The following is a 19,298-nucleotide window of genomic DNA, read 5'->3' as shown; positions in this document are numbered from 1 at the left end:
AGGCTCAGGTCATGATCCCAGGGTCCTGGGATCGAGCTCCACATTGGGCTCTCTGCTCAGCAGGGAGCCTGTCTCCCCTACTCTCTCTCTCTCTGCCTGCCTCTTTGCCTACTTGTGATCTCTGGCAAATAAATAAATAAAATCTTAAAAAATAATAATAATAATAAAACCCAGACCTTTTCCTTTCACCATTGCCAACACAATAGAGCAAGGATTTTTTTTTCCCTCAGTAAAGTTTTTGTTTTAACAGTTTTTTAACTTCCTTGAGAAATAATCGATAGATACAATTATATATATTTGAAGTATACAGTGTGATGATTTGATAGAAATATATTGTAGAACAATGACCAACATCAAGATAATTTACACGTCCATTATCTCACACAGTTAACTCTTCTGTGTGTGTGGTAAGATTCAGATCGGCTTTCAGCAACTTCCACATATGCAGTACTTTGTGATGAACTATAGTCACTATGGATTAGAACCTAAGAACGTACTCATTTTATAACTGAAGACTTGACCCCTTTGACCTATATCACCCCAGGTACCCCTTCCCAGAGCCTCCCACAAACCCCATTCTATTCTCTGCTTCTATGAAACTGACATTCTATACAACATGTCAATATTCCAGTAAATTATTTAGTGTCTGTCTCTCTTAGAGACTCATCAATTCTTGGACAGAGTGTTTCCTTGAACCTGGCAGGTGGGACCTGTATTGGGGGCTTTATGCCTTAGGGGCCTCCATACTTTAGAGCACTTTTTGAAATTTTCTAAATCCCCGCCGGAGCCTCAGAGCCACCAGGCTGACAGTGACAAATAGTGTCATGAACCAGAGCCTGAACACACATCAAGTCCAGTGCTCGGGGCCTTGCTTGCTTCGGGGATGGCCTTGTTTGGGTACATGACAAAACTGAATATAGAATCCTTCAGCTTGCTTGTGCCCACTTCCCCCGGGAATCCTCTCTGGGGTTGTGGTGTTCGATTACTGATATAAACTTTATCAACGGATTGATACAATTGCCAAAATGATCAGAGGATCTATAAACCAGAGGCTATTCATCTAAGAGACACTGCAAACTTCCAGGTGTCTCCGATGACCCTGAACATATCTGTGTATGTGTCTAAATATAAATGATATAAATTATTCTTGGGAGAGTGTTCCTAGATTTCCTCTGATTCTGAAAGGATCGGTAATAGGATTCCTATGACAGCCTTGGAAAAGAATTCACATTTGGAAAACCGGAGTCCGCTTGGAGCATCTAGGTACTTACATGTTAACCTTCCAAAGGCATTTATCCTCTGGAAGTTTAAGTGATTTCCAAAGTTGTCTGCAAAGGCTTTCAAATTTTATGGATAATTTGTGAAACACACAAAGACTTTGACATTTCTGAAGGTAAGTTAGCAGGTTTAAAGTTGCCATAATCTATTTTTCATCTTGTTTAGGTCTCAGAAAAAGCCTTAGTCTGATATCTTTTTCAGAAACATCTTTAGTCCCCTGTCCCTTTTTGCAAAAGTCTCTCTTTGATACAGGTGGCCTTATAGAAAGAAACTCATGGCATATTTTTCTGTACCTGGTTGCATATCAGATTTGTTATATATACCTACTAAAGGTCTTCCCTGGGCCAGATAATCTTTGCTTTCTTGAATTTTAAATGTTAACACGTCATTAAGGGAGGTTTAATTAAAGTTTTCATGCTAGACACTTAGTGACAGTTAGGTATTTGTACTACTTAATCCATGACATTCTCTTTCACTATATATACTCATTACGTGAACAACGTGTCTTGGCGGTATAGCCTTTTACAATACATTTCAAATTCCTAGTGTTCCATTACTATTTCTACTCACCCATTTTCAAAAAAGCACTCTCTTTTTAATCATGTTGATGCCTGTGTTCCTACAAGACTTGTTAATGTACTACAGTCAACACAGAAATGAGATATCAAAAAATTTTGGAACTAGAAGGAAAACTAACATTTATGAAACATCCACAACGGGCCCAACAAAAATCTCATTTATACTTTATGGTAGTTCTGTGCTATTGTTACCAGCAATCCCATTTTAAAGGTGATGAGACTAAGGTTCAAAGGAACACTAAACTGGTTATTTCTAGGTATAGAAGCAAGCCTCCAATCCATAAGTCACCAAAGCACAAACTTTTCCTCAGGTTATTTTGAAATATTTCAAAAGAGAGCAAAAAATAATAAAAGGGTCCTTGTTGGGGAAATAAAGGTCAGGAACCACAGGACCATCTGGCCATGGTCTTCCAAACCCACAGCGTTTATTAAATAATAATTGACTAGCTATTTATTATTAATGAAAAACATATACAACCCAGAGATCATAACCTTTTTTTATTTACATGAGGAAGCCGAAGTTATCAGGCTTAGTTCAAATAAGAGCGCCCATATTAGCAAAAATATGAGGATGCTTTGGCTCAGGCAGGGATTTCCCCAGTTTTATCTATGATTCTTAATATATTTTTAAAATCTACTTTTAAAAAATAGGGTAAAGAGCCTCATTGATATCTCTGTAGAGATAGAGATAGATAGAGATAGATATTTAAAAAAAAAACAACTTGAAATTTAGGAACTTGATCTGGAATCAATGGTTGGTTGACCTTCTACTTATTTGAGTAAATAAACCTTAGTTCCACAAATGCTGTAAGAAATTAAATGGAGAGCTAGAATTAAAACTGACATACTCTGTCCCTTTGACCATTATTCTCATGATTACTTTGTCTTTTTGTCTCTTCTTTCATGATCCAAATACTATCTAACATTGCATCTATTTTATTTCTTTAGCCTCACCTCCATATATACTTTTTTTGGTGTGTTTTTTTTTTGCCCACAAAAGTCTTAGTATAAAATCTGAGAGAAGAGGTCACAGTTCTAGAGAAATGGTATAACTAGCAAAGGGAATCCTAGATGTTTATTTTTAGTCATGTTGCTTAAGGCAGTTTAAATAAGATGTCCCTCTCTAATGAATTCAGAAAGTCTACTAATCTAAGAAAGTTTATAAAAATAAAATAGAAAGGAAAAGATGGTGAGAGATTTATTGGCTTATATAACTCAACAGTTCAGGGATAGTCCCTTGTGGCTCTGCTGGATTCAGGCACTCCAGACATTTTTGCTGAACTCTGTATCTCCTGCATTTCTGGGTGCTGCTGTCTTCTGTGCAGATTTCATTCTTGAGAAGACCTTACTCATGCAGTTTGGAAGATGTCCAAAAGTAGACCTAGGTTTAAATGGTTTTTGGAACTTCCCTTCCCGGATTTACTAGACTTACTATACTTTGAGATGAATCTGAAGAGCACTGCTCTGGTCATATCTACCATGCTCAGACTGGGAGGTGAAAAAATACCCTGTTTGCTCCATCAAAGTCCCTTCATTATACCTGTAGCCACTGTGATTGGTAGTTTACAAAAAACATGTGAGGTGGGCGAGAGGTAGTGCCCTAAGCTAAGGGAACATGGGTAAACATCTTCTATTGCAACTTTCCACGGGAAGCACCAATGGTATTACAAAAGGTCCTTTTTTTGACAAAGGTCATTTCCACAGCAGACTCTCTCATTGAAGGTGAATCTGCTGTTTACTTTCAAATGGCTCAGAACGAAATTCAGTAACCCACATTTTGCTTAAGGTTTAACTGACCCTAAAAATAAAGGTTACATAATTTATATTCTTACGTAGTCGGAACCTAGCATGTGTGCTTTTTTCTAATGCCACAAATGGAAAAATCGCTTCCCCTATTCTTTCATGAAGTAATGATCATATCAATGATACCTGTAATATCAGTATCAATGCACCTTCCACAAGAGGAGCATCATAAAGTCTTGTTTCCACCCTCAAGATATTTTATATATTTCTTATTGTAATATGTAGTTTAAGGCATAGAAAACCCAATTACTTTGGTGAAAATCAGTCTCTACATAAGATTTCTGGACTGCCTGCTTCAGATTCTCTTGGAATGAGAGGTAACAAGGAGATTATAGTCCTCTGTCTCTAAATTCCTGGGGGAGTAGGGGGAAATAATTTGCATTTTAACAAGCACCACTGTATATGAACCGTCTGGGATGAGAAATAGTAAAACCCAGATGAATCAGGTACAGGCTAGCCGTACTCCTCAACTTTTAATCTTTTCCATATGTTCATTTACCTGTATTTATTCATCTCTGTATCACTAAGCATCTAAAACAGCTCCAGGCATTTGATAGGAGTTCAATAAGATGTACTCACTTTTCTCAAGGAAGGAGAGATTGGCAAGAAAATCAATGATTATAATGCAAAATATCAAGTGCTTTGATGGAAGAAGTAGAACAGAGAAGCAGAACCTAATCAAGTCTCAAGAGGTGCTATGGAGTATTTACATAAGATGATACGGGAGACAATTCACAGTGGACCTCTTACACTCCTATACATCTTTCTGAGTATGTCAAAATTGCAAGGCCCCAATTCTCATGGTTCTTGCACCCAGACCACTTCTCAGGATTGATTATGTAGTTGTAAATTCCGAAAATGAGAAAACAGAGTGCACAGCACTGTGAGGTCCTACACTGCACCTGGGCTGTTTCTGTTAACAGGCTTGCTTACATTTGCTATAAAAGGAGAAGAAATTTACCCTAAAATTGTACTCAACAATACACAGACACATAGGCATAAAGAAATTCATCATAGCATTGTTCATAACTGCTTATAATCTCCTATATGTCCTTACAATGAGGAGTTGACAAAATTCTGTTACATCCACACAATGGACTACTATGTAACTACATTCAAAAAATGAAATTCTATGAATACATAAAAAGAGATTTCTAGGATATATTCTTAAGTGTAAAAACAAAATATATTCGTATCTTTTTTTTTTAAGATTTTATTTATTTGACACACAGAGAGAGATCACAGGTAGGCAGAGAGGCAGGCAGAGAGAGAAGGGGAAGCAGGCTCCCTGCTGAGCAGAGAGCCCGATGTGGGGCTCAATCCCAGGACCCTGAGATCATGACCTGAGCCAAAGGCAGAGGCTTAACCCACTGAGCCACCCAGGCACCCCTATTCGTATCTCTATCATGCTATCTTTTTGTGAGAACAAGGAGAATCAGGAAAATAAAAAGTGTCTGTTTTTTTTTTTTAAATGAAGAAAGAAATCCAGACTAGTGAGATAGTTTATCTACTGGGTGTGGGTGAGAACAAAGTGGAAAATGACAAAAGAAATGTGAGGGATGAGGACACCTGTCTGACAGTAGCTTCAGTACCATTCTGACCTCTGGAACCATGTTTATGTGCTGTACATTCTAGAATGATGAGTTTCTAAAAAATTAACAAGACTGGGTACAAGCCCCTAAATCACAAAAACAAATGAATCAAACCTTATTTCAAATGAATAACACAATCTCACCAAAATGGGAAACAGAAAATAATTTTGAACATAATATTGATAGAACTGTAAATAAATAAATAAATAAATAAAGTTAAGAGGTGTTTTATTTTACAGTAATATAGGTTAACAATTGTGACACTACATTTTGTATATTCTAGGATTAAGCAAATTCATTAATATATTATAGATAGGTATCTGCCATGTACCTTCAAATGGCTCAGAATAAAATTTATAATTATATACGTGGATGTGTGGATGCGTGTCTGCGTATGTGTATGCATGTGCATGTGTGTGTGGATATCCATGAGTGTGTGTGTGTACTACAAGGACAAATGTAAATTACAAATAAAAGGCTTAATTCTCTTGGTTGAAAATAAGGGAGGTAAAGCCCTCCTTTTACCTTAGAGCATTTACTTTAAAATATATATCATTGTAAGTTCTTTCTCCGTCTTTTTGAAATGCATATAGCTCTTTCAAAAAGCTAAATATGTCTCTTGCTAGCTTTATAACTCAGGACTGTCCCTCAAGATCCTGGGAACAATTTCTTTGAAATATAATCATCAAGGAAGATAGAAAGCATCCTTTTCTCCCAGTTTCTGTGGTAGGGGTAAGGACCCTAACTTTGGTGCTCTCCTTCATACCAAGGTAAAAATAGCTCTTATCATAAACACATGAAGAATTTATTTTTCCTTTAGTTAAAGCTAATTAACAGAGATGGTCATCCCAATTACCAAGTGAATTTAGTATGAAGCATATGTAATAGTGCTGTGAAGTCTTCATACTTGAGGACTAGGTATGGCTTATCTTAAGAACACATATACAATGGCTATATTGTATCTCCTTGGCTATATGAAAGGCTGAGATTTCTATCTGCCTAGGCAATCTCTTAGCACATTGCCTATGATGTACATCACATTCTGGTTGCATGCTTATTCAACAATACAACTATTTTCTTTCTGAGGAGTGACATCAGCAAGATGGCCAGAAAAGACAACCTTCACTTATATTCCCCACTCAGCAACAACAACTTAGCATTCACCCATGGACAAAAGTGTCTTTGTGAGAGCAATGGGATCCAGAGGGGGTCTCACTTACCTGTACGATGGGTAACAGGCAGATGGAATTCGGTCCTGGCTGTAGACTCTGCAGTGGCCTGTAAATCAGCTCCAGCCTCTGACTGTAGCAATCTGGGAATCCCTGGAGAGTGCTGTCTTAGACTGTTACCCACAGACAAGAAGGCCTTTGTGGAAGTCCAGGAGCACAGTGGAGAAGTTCCAGCGCACTGTTAGAAAGAGAGAGAGAAACAAACACACAAACAAACAAACAAACACACAAAGACAAACAAAGTTGAATGCAGTGAAGAGGGTAAAAGGAACAATTTGACTTTGCTCATGTGACCTCTTGCCCAAAGAGGCATAGCACACTGCCAAGAAGACCTTCTTCGGCCCTAAGTTTCTTCCCCCAGGGGTAAGTGAGGGTGTGAGAGCATGAAAGTATACACCCCTGCCTCTGCAGCTGTGTGGGATGCTGTCAAAGACAAGAGATAACAAGTACTGGTGAAGATAGAAAGAAAAGGAGACTCTTGTGCACTGCTGGTGGGAATGCAAACTGGTGCAGCCATGACGGAAAACAGTAGAGAGGTTCCTCAAAAAATTAAAACTAGAACTACCACATGACTCAGCAATCCTGCTTCTGGGTATATATCCAAAGGAAATAAAATCAGGACATCGAAGAGTTATCTGCACTCCCATCATCACTGTGGCATTAGTCATAATAGCTAAGATATGGGACCCACCTGCCCGTGTATAGGTGAATGATTGGATAAAAAAGATGCGCTTCTATGCATATCAATTTCAACATCAATATTTATATCCACCATACTGTATTATGCATTGGAATGTTGCTAAAAGAGTAGATCTTAAATGTCCTCACCATAAAAAAGAAAGAGTAATTATGTGAATGGATGGAGTTGTTAACTAATCCTACTGTAGTTATCATTGTGTAATACATAAGTGTATCAAATTATTACATTGTATACCGTAAAGGTTATATATTTTTGAAAAATTTAGGATTCCCTATGCTACCATACTATAGGTTCCTCTCCATAAGACATGCCCCTCCCCCGCATGTGCAGGATTCACCTGGCCCTTCATGTTGACCCCTAGGGTTAAGATTCAGGGTAATCGGGCGCCTGGGTGGCTCAGTGGGTTAAGCCGCTGCTTTCGGCTCAGGTCATGATCTCAGAGTCCTGGGATCGAGTCCCGCATCAGGCTCTCAGCAGGGAGCCTGCTTCCCTCTCTCTCTCTCTCTGCCTGCCTCTCAATCTACTTGTGATTTCTCTCTGTCAAATAAATAAATAAAATCTTTAAAACAAAAAAAAAAGATTCAGGGTAATCAGCATGAATGGCTAGCCATTAGGAAGATCATCGTGATTAACAGTGTAGGATACTGGCACCAACTGGTGTTCTTAGTACATATGTTAATACAGTGTTGTGATAAAGCATGTGCAGTGAGGGGAATGCTGTCTTAGTCAAGTAGAAGTCATCAGAGAGAAAATGAGAAGGTAGGATTCTTGACATAGTCCATGTCCCACAGGAAGCTGAGAAGGCTATAAATGTCAGTTATTAGAACTGCTGGCAATATTACAGTTCTAGTAGGGACTGGGGTCTGTGCTGATTTCATCAAGAAAACGAATCAAGCATACTTTGTCAGGTGGGACAAGTTACTTGGACCACCAAACAGTTACTAACGCTGAGTCACTCAGATAGACCTTATATCAAATTTTAGCTTTAGCCACATGCATGATCTAATATAGTTCTCACATGGAGGCATGTTATAGAAAAGAAAACTATATGAAGGTTAAGTAACTGAATGAAGCCCAACATATTTAGTGTTCTGCTTGGTGTGTAACAAATATTAATTTCAATATATACTGATAATTACAATGGAGAGGAAGAGGATGATTCCATGATTATCTATGTAAACTACCGAGCACAAAACCAAACAGAATATTCCCAAACCTCTCAAAATTCATACACAATGGTGAGAAAAAACACGTTATAGATTAGGAAGCAGACTTAGAAATGTTAATTGACTTGCCCAAGGTTACACACCATGATTGATGAAGTTGGAATGTGCATTCATAGCTGTCTCAATACAAAGGCAATATCTGAATGACATTTCACATATCTATACTGAGCTCCATCATTATTCAAGTGTTTTACGCAGGCTGTGCAAAAGTCCCTCCTCCCTCCCAAAAAGCTAACCAGAATAGCCTCCGAGTACTTGGTTTCCACACATAGGCATCCCTTCCTTGAAGCAGTATTGTTGTCTTTATACAAAAGGAGCACGCTTTCTGGTCTCACAAGTATATCTGTGAGAGACTCCATGTAGTTCTGACATCTGTTACTAATTTGTGACTTTAGGGCTCAAAATGCTTTAAAATAAATGAAGTACCATCAGATGTGTTTAGATGAGGAAGCTGAGAAAATGCAGTTCCTTTTTTTTTTCTCCCTGCCATGAATCTAATATTTGATAAATAGTCATTATATGTCAGTCACCAACAAAGGCTTTACATATCTTGTCTCACTTCATGTTTTTTTTTAAGATTTTATTTATTTATTTGACAGGCAAAGATCACAAGTAGGCAGAGAGGCAAGCAGAGAGAGAGTAGGGGAGGCAGGCTTCCTGCAGAGCAGAGAGCCTGATGCGGGGCTCGATCCCAGGACCCTGGGACCACAACCTGAGCCGATGGCAGAGGCTTTAACCCACTGAGCCACCCAGGCACCCCTTACTTGATGTTTTAAAATTAATTTCTGACTTGGTTGTTTTAATATAATGTCAGCTATTTTAAATGTAGCATCACCATTACACTTTTACTAGTGGGAGTCAGGATCTTACTTTCAGTGATCACATTTGTGCACAAGTGTATGCACACACTCACACAAAAACATCAGAGTAAAGAAGGAGATAGCATGCTACTTTTTAACATTTGGTCAAGATAAGTTGTAGGAGGGAAAGAAGGGCAAAAGTTGCCATTGTAATGTTCAACTGATCCTCATAGTCTCACAAGACATGTGTCCTTTTACCTAGATTTCAGATCATTCATACTGGTCTTCATTATTGCTCTACTGAGACAAAATGACATTCATTTGCTTGGATCAAAGAAAACTAATCCCTCCAGTCTGCCAGTCCCACTATTTCTCCTCCTTTCTCTATTCAGCTTTGTTCCATTAGGCACCCCTCTGAATGAGTGAGTGAAATGGATTAGATGTTTGTCAAAACTTTAACAAAACAAAGATGGACGTTCTAATCAGGGATTATGACTATAGTCATGCAAAAAAAAAGTCACTAATAATGCAATTCAGGGATGAGCACAACACCTTTTCTTCACCTTGATTAGTCTGGCTTATTATACGCATCCCTGAAGGTTGGCTAGAGATGGTGGGGGAGGGAAAAATGCGGTGTGTCTGCACATAGGTGAGGAACAAGTTCTTGGTATTTATTACTTTCTAAAGATTTTGTTTATTTATTTGAGAGTGAGTGAGTGAGAGTCTCAGCATGCACTGGGGAAGGGGGAGGGAGACAGAGACGGAGAGAGAGAATCCCAAGCAGACTCTGGGCTAAACTGAGTGGAGCCTGCTGTGGGTTTTGATCTCAGATCCTGAGATCGTGACCTGAGCTGAAACCAAGAGCGAGATGTTCAACCGACTGAGCCACCCAGGCACTCCTAATTTCTTGGTATTTAAATGTCTCGCTCAGTGTGATCTCTTCCACTGGGCCCCCAGCCCCCCTCTCTCTCTCTCATCTTTATCTTGATCTGTGCCCCCAAAGACTTTCCTATTGCAGTGTCTCAATGGGTTCTCCATGCTCTAGGTCATGGTTGAGTTAGACCAGTGAGAGATATGGGAAGGAAACTGTAGGGTAATAGGACAGTGGAGTTAAGACAGGTAGTCCACAGTGCCCTGTTCGTGGTGTGCCCTTGGTCTGATTATCTCATGGCCATAGCTCCCTAGGTGACCCTCTCTCATCAGCTTCTCTCAGCACTCAGATATTGACTCTGTATCCTGACTCTCTTATGTCTAGAAGTATATCTCTCCACTGTTACAAGCCCTATAGTATTGTAGCATCTATTATTTCTTCTTCTGAATGCTTCTGGTTTTCTTCCCAAATAGCCTGTTAAATAGCCTTCTCCTCAAGCTACCCAGTTAGAAGGCACCGCCTTTTCATGTCATGACCATGACTGACAGACTCAAACACATCCATCCTAATACAAAAGCCAAAAGTCCTTCTTGGGGAGATCACAGTGCAATGTGTAAGTGTTAATGGGTCTGTTTGACTTCCCCTCTGCCCTTTTTTCCCTGAAGCAATTAGTACAGTTCCAGGTACCAAATGAATATTAAATAAACATTTAATGAATAAATGAGTCCTGAATGAATGAATGAATGAGTGGATGAGTAAATGAAGAGACAGATGAATGAATAATAAAAAAACATGAGATCGTCATTTAGCCATTCACTTTCTAAAAGCAAAGACATGGTTCTGCTGATTTTTCTTATTCTTTTAAAAAAGATTTTTTTATTTTAGGGATTGAGAGAGAGCACAAGCAGGGAGGGAAGGGTCAGAGGGAGAGGGAGAGAATCTCAAGCAGATTCCCTGCTGAGCTTGAAATCAGACTCAGGGCTTAATCCCATAACCCTGAGATCAGGACCTAAGCCCAAATCCCAAACTGGTTGCTTAATGATTGAGCCACTCAGGCACCCCTCTGGTAATTTTATTTTTCTTTTTTAAAAATTTATTTGAGAAACAGAGAGAGTGGGTGCAAGCACAGGTGGCGGGGGGAAGGGCAGGGCAAGGGGAAGCAGACTCCTTGCTGAGCAGGGAGACCAACATGGGGGCCAGGACTTTGGGATCATGACCTGGGCCAAAAGCAGATGCTTGACTAGATCACCCAGGAGCCCCTGATTTTTCTTATAATTTATAAACTTAATTGCCTGTGAAAGATGTAGATCTTCGATAATGAATGTCCATGAATTGTCTATGCAATTTTTACCCTCTTTCATCTCCAGTGGTTAAGTGACACATCTTTTTCCTTGAGGCTTCTGATTGTTATTTGCTTTGTCATCTTCAGGCACTTAAAGATAAAAACCTTTCAATGTAATTAAAACTGGGTTTCAATTAATGTTACAAACTTTCAACTGGATAGGAGTTATTTTTTTCCTTTGTTTCTATTTTTTTATATTTATGCATTCTAAGAAGTGAAGTTTGGTATTGATGTTTGATCAGTTATTTAATGTCTTTAATAGTGTTATTATTAGTTACATGAATATGAGTTTTATCTTGGCCTACAGGTCATTGAGATATAAAGTTAGAATACTTATTTAGGAAAGATGTCATAACATAGGGATTTAGATATACAGTAACTTTCTGAATGAATATTCAGAGTCATTTAATGGGAATAAATCACTACGGTAAGAAAACCACGGGAAACCTCTACAGATTGATGATTCAAGTAGGTAAAATCTTGGGGCTCTTGACTAGTTCAGTTGGTAGAACACATGACTCTTGATCTTGGGGTTGTATGTTCGAGCCCCACTTTGGGTATAAAGCTTACTTAAAAAAATATTTAAAGTAGTCAATCCCTAGATTGAATACCTCTGCATATATACTTAGAGTTGTATGGGTTAATATCTTCTCAGCATGTATTTCTTGTATATAAAATAGTAAGGAAGGATTATATGAGATAAGACATTTCAGTTAATATGTGTTGAGAAGTTTCCTAGTTACAAGCACTGTTGTTATTTCTACTGATGTTTGTCATCTTGCTAAATTAAAAATGTCTAATGTCCTTTGTAAAAGTTTTACTTTTTTTTAACCTGGAAGCATTTGAAACCTTTAATTTTAATTTATTTTTTGAATGCCATAACACTTTCACAGTGCTTTGGCTACATGCACTGAATAGGTTGGGAGACCCAGTATGTTTATCAGAAAATTAAGAAGTTCTTAATCTCAAAAAAAAAAAAAAAAAAAAAAGATCTGGTATAAGCATTATACTTAGTGTCCCCAGGACTAACTGCACACCTTGAAACATGGAATTTATGTAATGTTTCAAGCCATTAGGAATATGGTTCATAATCTAATCATTAATTCATCACATTGACTTTATAATAATTGATTCCTGCTGCAGAAAGTTTCTTTTGCAAATATTGTTTTGAATATTAAGCAAAATTTGGAGCACCTGGGTGGCTCAGTGGGTTGGGACTCTGCCATTCGGCTCAGGTCAGGGTCCTCGGATTGAACCCCGCATCCGGCTCTCTGCTCAGTGGGGAGCCTTCTTCCCTCTCTCTCTCTATGTCTGCCTCTCTGCCTACTTGTGATCTCTGTCTCTCTGTCAAATTAATAAATACAATCTTTAAAAAAAAATATTAAGCAAAATCTTATAATTCTGTGATAATTAATTTTAACATTTTAATAATCATAGAATTAAAAAGCAAATATCCAACCCATCCCACTCTCCAGAATTAATTCTTTTAATTTATATAAAACCCACTTAATATGACCATTACGAAGGTTACATTAACAGAGAAAAATCTGGTGCTCAGAGATACTGGGTAACTTGTACATGATTACTTACTACATGGAGTTAGACATTAAACCCAAAGAATTTAATTCAATGGACTGTTAGACTTCTCCCTATAATGGTTCCTTTTTCATGGGTTTTATGGAAATGCAATTGTCTTTGTCACCACATATAGATATACTTCATTTTATAGTCTATATATTATATCATTTTATACAGTACCATATTTTCTTTAGAAGGTAAAAAACTTTAAAATACTATAAATGTTCATCAGTAGGTAAAAATCATAAACAATTCTACAATATTCTTATACATACCATTGGAAATAGACAAAGATATCTGTAGAATAAAATTATACTTTTAGTTTTACTAACACAAAGTCTCTGTGCACTTCAAGTTTGGCAAATATTGCACAAGTGCCAAATTTGAATAAATATATATTATTAGCAATAATGTATAAGAGTTTATATTTCAGTGTATCTGCTTCAACACAAAGGAAATTTGTTATGCTCTTTGAGCAGAAGGCTATTGGGCTGACTTTGCTGACCCATCATCTGGTTTGACATTTTTTGGGCCATCTACAAATAACACTCTTTTTGAAACAGATGAATGATATCAATATTAAATATTACTAGATATTAAACATCAACTACTTTCCACCTATCATATTAGTTGGCTTAATCTGGAAATGTAGGGTTGCTGTCAGTTTCTAGGGAAAAAAATCTCATTGAAATACTGATTTAATACTTTCATCAATAAGTAAGTCTTCCCAGCAGGGGAAAAAAAAAAAAGAGCTTTTTTTTGTTGTTGTTTAAAGATCGCACTTGAAACTATTTCAAAATCTTTGAGACCTCGCATTGACATGTTTGTCTCCAGTATGTGATTTTTCTCACTAGTAGAGCAAGAAGCAAGCAAATATCACTTAAACACCCCTTTTCAAATAAAATAGCATAAAGTGGAAACAAATGAAGTTGCCTTTTAGACAGATGCAAGCTGTCCGCCCAGCATATGACCTTTTCTCTGAACTTTCTTCTCAAGCTACCCCAGAGGGTGGCATATAAAATAGTAAGGATTCTGCAGAAGTGTAGGAAGGATCGGGGGGTCGTGTTCACATCTGAGCCAAAAAGACACCCGACAGCCTCTTTCCAAGTAGAGAACACCAGCTTTTAGCCTAACATTTAAATTGCAAGTAGGAACAAACAATGTCTGGAAACTACACTGATATCAAACTACATCACAAAGCTCTGTCCCATGTCTTATATGTATATTTCGGTGTATGTTTATGGGGGTATTTTAGATTGCAGAGGCCAGTTACCACATGTTAACTTTGTTTAGGGGATGCCTTGACTATATTGATTCCTTGAGTTAAGACTTCCTGCTAAATCATATCATGTTCATAGTTTGGAAGAAGAGGAAAAACATATCTAATAAAGTAGATTATCACTATCAGCTACAATTACTGTTTGTTTTCAGGGTGCCTGGTTGGTTCAGTTGGTTAAGCGGTGGATTCTCAGTTTAGGCCCAGGTCATGATCTCATGGATTGTAGGATCAAGCCAGGCATCTGGCTCCGTCTCAGCAGAGATTTTGCTCCTCTCCCCTCTGCCCTTCCCCCACTGTGCACCTACTCTCTCTCCCAAATATATAAATCTTAAAAAACAAAACAAAACAAAACAAAACTTCTCCAAATTTGGAACTAAAAAAATATAGATGTGCTTTAGGCTGTGTATGTGTGTGTGTGTGTGTGTGTGTGTGTCTAGGGAATAAAGTCCTGGTTGAGTGTAATACTATGAGACATTTATCAGACCAAGTTACAAACAAAAATAACGACAGAATTCTGAATTCTGTGCATTGGCTCGGGGGTAGGACCTAGAAAAATCAAAACTAGTCAACTGCTCTGGGCTGATACTACAGAAGCAGGAGCCGAAATGCCCTTTTATCTTGGAGCGACTCTGACAGGTCTTGAATCTCCCTCTGCCCCTCAACACACTTAGCTATCAGAATGGAACAATTTCAAGAGCTGAAGTGAGATAAACAGTAGGGGTCAGAGTCAAGAATGAGAGCCAAAATCAAGCACAAAGGGGAAAGTCCTATATTTCTCCACTTTATGAAAGCAAACCACTAGCGAGATGAATGATCATAAGCCAGATTTAGAGCAAGAGAGTCACCTCCCAGATCTGATGTCTAGCCTAGATTCTTCAGCGCAAACATCCCTGATGACACTGAAATGAGAGTGCCAAATATTATCACATCCCAGCCACATGGTATAAATGTCCTGTCTGCAGGACAGCCTCCAGCTCCTTTGATGCCTTTATTGTACTGGTCTTATTGGTGCCCTCCTACATAGTCTGACACACCACTCCAAAAGGGAAGAGTCATGAGTAAAACACACATGTTGAAGAAAAAAAATATTGATGCTTTTTTTTTTAATCTGTTGTTGCAGTTGCTATGTGTTTATTCTGTCAAGTACTATGTTCAGCACCTGCTAAAATACGCCAACTCCCAGGTACTGAATCTCTTTAAAATCCAAACTCACTTATTGTCTGTGTAGATATGGGTCAAACTCACTTTTCCTACAAAATGTAGATAGTTCTATCCCACTGGATATCTTTGTGAGTACTTTAAGAGATAATATTACTGTGGGGTACCTGGGTGGCTCAGTGGGTTAAACCCTCTGCCTTCGGCTTGGGTCATGATCCCAGAGTCCTGGGATCGAGTCCCGCATGGGGCTCTCTGCTCAGTGGGGAGCCTGCTTCCTCCTCTCTCTCTGCCTGCCTCTCCACCTACTTGTGATCTGTCAAAGGAATAAATAAACTATTTTAAAAAAATAATAAGACTATAAAAAAGTTGACATTTAATAAGCACATCCAATGTTCCAAATGTGGTAAGCCCTAAAATGGAGTTTAGAATAGTGACAGTTATTCTTTGAGATAGATGGTATCATCCTTATTTTAGAAGAAATGAAAACTCAATGTGTTTCATGTGACTTAGCCTGGGTCGCAGTAAAAATAAATTGTTAAGATGGCATACAAACCCAACTCAAACACTGATCTCCCCCTAGGACCCTAATCTTGGACAAGATGTTCTATCTATTCAACTTCTAGGATACTTCCTTGATTGTGCAAATAATCTATATCTTCAGGGTGGTAGTTTCCTGCTAGTACTTTTTATTGTTACTGGGCAAGAAAAATAAGAAAAAACTTCTACGTTAATTCTTAAAGATAATCTTTTTAAAATATTCTCTTTTTTAAGTCTTCAAGAATATTGAATGCTTTCCATATTATCACTAATTATATTAATAGATATGTAGAAACAGGGTATTAATAGACATGTGGAAACAATGTAATGGCTTCATGTAGTATTAATGCACTAATGGATATGCCAAGCTATTATTGTCATTCAAATTGATAGGGCATTTTGTCTTTAATGGCTTTGAGTGTTCATCTCCTTGAGAAGGTTTGGAGTCCATGCTAGTGTTTTAACATAAGCCCTTCCTGTTGACTTGATATTTCACAACTAAAAGGAAAATGTTCTGAAACTAACATATTTAAGGAGTAATGATCAGTATCTTATTGAAGATAAGTTACAATTTTGAAGTCTCTGTGTTAACTTTCAGTAGTCAAAGTAAATTAGTATTTAATTATGGGATGCATCTTGATCTGTGATTTGGAAACACCTTAGCTCTACCAGGGGAATGGAGAAACTGCAATAATTATCTAAATTAATAATGAACTTTTCCTTTTATGTGAAACAAGTATTTCAGAAGTGTTGGAAGAAGAGGCAGAAACAGAAAACAAAACCAAAACCAGACAGATGTAGAAGTTATAACTAATTGTTTCGATCTGTTCTCGTGTGCTAGTATCTAACAGCTAATCCTATATGATGAAAATGCTGTCATCCTAAAATTCTTCTCTATCAAAATATGCCAGTGGATTTATTTTTCTTGTTTTCAAATGTACCAGTCATATTGTATATTGATAATTATAGACACATTAGTTAAATACAATTACATCACCCATAAACATTAGACACATATTTTCTTTCTTCCTTCCTCTCTCTACCTCTTTTCATCTCTATTTTTCATTTGAGGTTTCTATTCAAGAAAGAATCATCTCTGTTTTTGAAGGAAAGTTCCTCATCAGGGCTTGTTTTATAAAACCAAAGTTGCTTTTAAAAATTCACAGAACCACCACAGAACCAACTAAAGTATTATTTTAGAATACTGACACATAATATAATTATAGAGCTCGAACAATGTTTGGATAAAATAAATCTATACCTTTGATACTTCATAACTTCCAAAAAATGAGAATTGAATCTGTTGGAAATAAGTCTCCCTAAGCCATCTGTAACTTATGTATTAAGCAATTCTCTCATTTTGTTGATTTAGTAATTTCCTCAGAGGATGGAAAAGTTTACAAAATCTTGTGGTTTAAATGTTTAATATATACATGAGTACTAATATTTTCTTTAATGCATAACACTTTTTAAAAAATCAATGAAAATGAATGCATTTTCCCCAGAATGTGGCAAATGTTTAAATTAATGTTACCATGATCAAAGGTGCTTAAAACACTTTCCATGCACTTTAAAGTATTGTCTTGCTTTGCCCATCAGATCTAGCTTCATGGTTGACCATTTTGATATTCTCTCTAACAAGTTAACCTTAATGATTTCAAGACGTCAAGATATGACACTGTGTCCAAATTAAATTTTAGAGAAACATTCAATATTATCTTGGATTCAATAAGTTTCTGAATCCCAACAATAAGGGAATGAAGGAATTTAATATATTGAAGATAGAACATATAGTCTCTATATGTCTATGGTCTCTAGAAAGTTTGTCCAAAATAGCAGGGCACCAGATAGTCTGTTGATGTTGAGGAAGACGGCTTCTCTGTCAAGTGTCTGATGTAAACAGACACTCGGCAAGGACTGTCTTATCAGGGCTAATGGAAATTAATCCTAATTCCATTAGGGTGGCTCAATCTGTTGAGTGTTTGACTCTTGATTTTGGTTCAGGTCCTGAGCTCAGTTTTGTGAGACGGAACCCACTGTTGGACTCCATGCTCAATGGGGAGCCTGAGATTCTTTCTCTCCCTTTCCCTCTAAAATAAATAAACACAAGTTAAAAAAAGAAGAAAAACTGGGTGATTAGATGAGGCATGTGGTCTTATAACCAGGAATTCTTATGTATCACAAAGTGAGAAGCAGTTCATCAATATCTGACTATCGAGTGACAGTTAGGTATTGGTAATACAGGAGTACATATTTAAAGTTGGGCTCTTAGAAATCTTAACATCCTGTTGAGGAAACCATCAAGAAAACAAACAATCTGTGAATATGTTGGTCACCAAACTAAGAGTAAATTAAGAGCAAGGGATCTAGAAGTATACTTTAGACGCTACAGGAAGTAAATCCTAAATCTTTTACATGCTTATCTGTCTTGACCTTGAATAATGAACCAGTGAGGGAAGAGAATCCCTGCTGGGTGAACACAGGGGATTTAATATTCATGATTTATTACAAAGATATTAGAAAAGCTGATAGGACAAAAGTGACAAATGAGACAACCAAGAGATTAGAATCCATAGGAAGCCATTATCACCTTTATAGCTTGGGAGATAAAAAGAAAGGTAGAGTTAGGAGCCCTGAGGAGCTGAAGCCATTTCACATCAGTGGAACAATGCCAGTGGAGAGGCTGTTCAGTAGGCAGTGAAACCCTGAAAGTAGTCATTTCTGAAGATGCTATGCCATATAGAGAGAAGGAATGGGGTTATGCTGACTTTTTACTGTGCACCACCCTTCAAACTGTCCAGTGCCTCCTTCTATACAAACCAAATTGGAAACCAGTTAGTAAGGGAAACTAGGAAATACAGATTTCAAGACATTCTCCTCTCTCCAGGACAGAGAAAGTATAAGGAAAGTATCAGAAAAAGAGAAAAATGACTGTGACTAGTGCAAATTATTTAAGATCTTTGAATTCTATAAAAGTCATTCAGTGCCTTCCCATGGCAGTTAGACTAAAATACTTAGATCCTCACCTTGACCAAAACAAAACCACCCCCAAGCCCCAAAACTCTATGTGTTGCATTCTGCATAGTATATATACTCCCCTACTCCTACTGGAATTCAAAATTCATTTTTATATCAAATTCTTCATGTTCAAGGCCTGCTCTTCCCTCTACCTGGAATGGAATTCTTCCTAGCCCTATTGGCTGGTCCCATATTGTCATACAGATCTGTTTCAATATCTCCATGCAGCATTTTTTCGTGGACTACCTAGTATATAATAGATAAATCTCCTTTCCACCCAATCACAATCATGTCAGCAGATTTCAATTC

The sequence above is a fragment of the Mustela putorius genome, unplaced genomic scaffold (genome assembly GCF_011764305.1).
Source record: "Mustela putorius furo isolate JIRA1106 unplaced genomic scaffold, ASM1176430v1.1 tig00000174_pilon_pilon_pilon, whole genome shotgun sequence".
Lineage (NCBI taxonomy): Eukaryota > Metazoa > Chordata > Mammalia > Carnivora > Mustelidae > Mustela > Mustela putorius.
This window is presented reverse-complemented; position numbering follows the sequence as displayed.